Source organism: Propithecus coquereli, unplaced genomic scaffold (assembly GCF_000956105.1).
Source record: "Propithecus coquereli isolate 6110/MARCELLA unplaced genomic scaffold, Pcoq_1.0 Scaffold81, whole genome shotgun sequence".
Classification (NCBI taxonomy): domain Eukaryota; kingdom Metazoa; phylum Chordata; class Mammalia; order Primates; family Indriidae; genus Propithecus; species Propithecus coquereli.
The window spans coordinates 6,261,560-6,264,218 of record NW_012154285.1 but is presented as its reverse complement, the minus strand read 5'-3'; the positions used below and the strand labels follow the sequence as shown (position 1 = coordinate 6,264,218).

The following is a 2,659-nucleotide window of genomic DNA, read 5'->3' as shown; positions in this document are numbered from 1 at the left end:
TCCGCCCGCCTCGGCCTCCCAGAGTGCTAGGATTATAGGCATGAGCCACCATGCCGGGCCTACTTTTTTTTTTTATTTCGGGAAAATGCGTAAAAGTAGGCAGAATGGTATAATGAACTCCTGCATACTCAGCTTTTATAGTTATTAACTCACGCCAGTCTTGTTTGATTTATAGGCTTGTCCATTTCCTTCTTCCTGTATGATTTTGAATCAGTAGAAACTCTTTATTATTACTTTGGTGAATTTCTTTATCTTTGACTTGCATTTTGAATCACACTTTAACTTCATATTAAATAACCGTTGAAAGCATAGACTCCTGGATATTATTCTGTTACACCCAATCTATCTAATCATAAGTATACTTAGGTCTAGAATATGATCTTGGCTTTCTTTGGTTTGAGATTCAGTATTTGTTATATGAAATAGTAGAATGATTTGGTCTGAAATACTAATTTAAAAAAATTACGAGTAAAGCATACTCTGAATAGATTCAAAAGGAAAAAGACAAAGAATATAGGCTTTTGTCAGTTTCAGAGAATGCTGCTTTGATAAGCTAACATTCATCTTGAGTGTCCAGCCACCAGGTGTATATCAGTTTAAATTAGGGGTTTCTATGCTTTGTACCACCGTGAGTCTTTTTTTAAAATTTTCCCTCCTAAGTGATTAGTTCTGCTCAGTAAGCTGGATTGTCAAACAGTTGCTCTTTATTAGTCAAAGATGTAACTATATTATCAATAAAAAAGTATAATGTGACTTCTATAAAGTAGAAGTAAATAGCTTTATGGGGAGGCCATACGAGTTTTCAAGGACACTTAATGGCATTTATTCAAGGTTTTGTAAGTGTGGCAGCTCAGCAACCACCAGGATAAGATAACCTTCTAAGTAAGATTTAGCCATTTCAGCCTTTTCATATAGACTACAAATAAACAGGAAAAAAACCCCAGTGAATTCAAATAATGTTTGAAAAAGTATAGAAATTTGGTTAGGTGAAGGCAGTTTATTTCTTGTGATACAATTTCACAAAGGCAGCATAACCTAGAAAAAGGAAAAACCTGGACAATGGATCAGATACACCTGATTTAAATACCAGCTCTACTGCTCATGAACTAGGTGATTTTTGTCAAGATATTTAATTGTTGGTTGGGCACAGTGATTCATGCCTGTGATCCTAGCATCCTGGGGGGGAGGGAGGCCAAGGAGGGGGATTGCTTGAGGCCAGGACTTTGAGGTTGCGGTGAGCTCTGATGACACCACTGCACTCTAGCCTGAGCAACAGAGTGAGGCTCTATCTGGTGGGGGTGGGGGGGTTTAGTTTCCTCACCTGTAGAGGTGATAGATTAGAGGTAATGCATGTGAAGTGCTTACCATGGTGTCTGGTTTATAGTAAGTTCTATAAATTAGTCATATTACTTAGACTTTAGGAATTTCTCTCTGTGCTGTGTGAGAGGCAAATAGTTACAGAATCAGAATGGTAGAAATAAAAGGAATCTTAGAGGTCATTTGGTTCAAATCATTATTTTGTTGATGAGAGAAGGTGAGGAAGGTGGTAATAGAGTTAGAGACCAAGCCAGGATTGGCCTCAGAGTGCTAAGACCAGTGCTATTCTACTAGGAGTGACACCAGTCATACTACTAGACTTTTTGGACCTGAATTGTGCTTCTCCTTCAATGTTTTACATTTTGGCTTAATTTGAGTCTTGTGATTATTTTATTAATATGAAATCCCAGTCCTGTTGTTCCAGAGTGACTAATATTTATGAAAAATACAACATTTCACTTTATTAATTTTTTTTATTATTCTAAGGGGCCTGATTTTTTCCAGTGGCACAAGCCTTAGGTTGTATTATGTTCTTTAATTATATTCACTTGAAAATAGAGTCCACTTTACTGGAAATTACTTGACAGCTGATTTTTGTGTATTGCATCTTTTCTGATGGGGGAAGTTGGCAGGGAAAGGTGCTTGTTATAAAGATCCTCACAGAGACACATATTATTTAGAAGTAAAAGTGCTTTGAATGGTTTAACTTATTCTCACTTGTTTTCTGAAATAGTAAACACATTACCTGATTTTTTACAGATGGAGGAAGATGAGGGTTGGTTTGGTGTCAGTCAAATATGTTGGTTAAGAATAGAAATATATTTTGCTTCTGAGTAACTCTTTATAACAGTGATTGGTTACTTTTGGAGTAAAGATTATTATCAATTGATGTTTAGTGTTAGTTTTTTCTTCTAGTAGGCTGTGTTTATTTTTACTTCATTTATTTGATTTTGATAAAGTTTACATTGTTTCCTCTTTCCTCCGTTCTATGACCTCTACCTGTTCGGGGTCTCTAGGTCAGCAAAGCACAGATAGAGCCATACTTCGGTAGACTTTAGACTTATTAGATGAGTCCTCCCCACAGATAGCCTTTTATTTGAAAGGAATTATAAGACATTTTAAATTAGAAAATCTTTTTAGCCTGTTGAATTTAACAAAAATAATATTTAATCTTTTCAGAGGTCGAAACAGTAGCAAAGGACTGCCTCAGTCTACGGTAAGTAACTTTAATGTTATTTATTTGGGAAAATTAGTAGCTAAAACATGATCTCTAACGACAGACCAAAAAACAAGGCAAGAAAAAAAATTCCGTTTTCTTGAATTTTATCACAGATAACCGTTA

General features: G+C 35.6%; 1 protein-coding gene across 1 annotated transcript in view; it reads left to right on the top strand.

Annotated features, from left to right (window-relative positions):
* Positions 1 to 2,659, top strand: part of ATXN2 (ataxin 2) — a 128,396-nt gene that overhangs the window by 43,131 nt on the left and 82,606 nt on the right. The window lies entirely within an intron of this gene.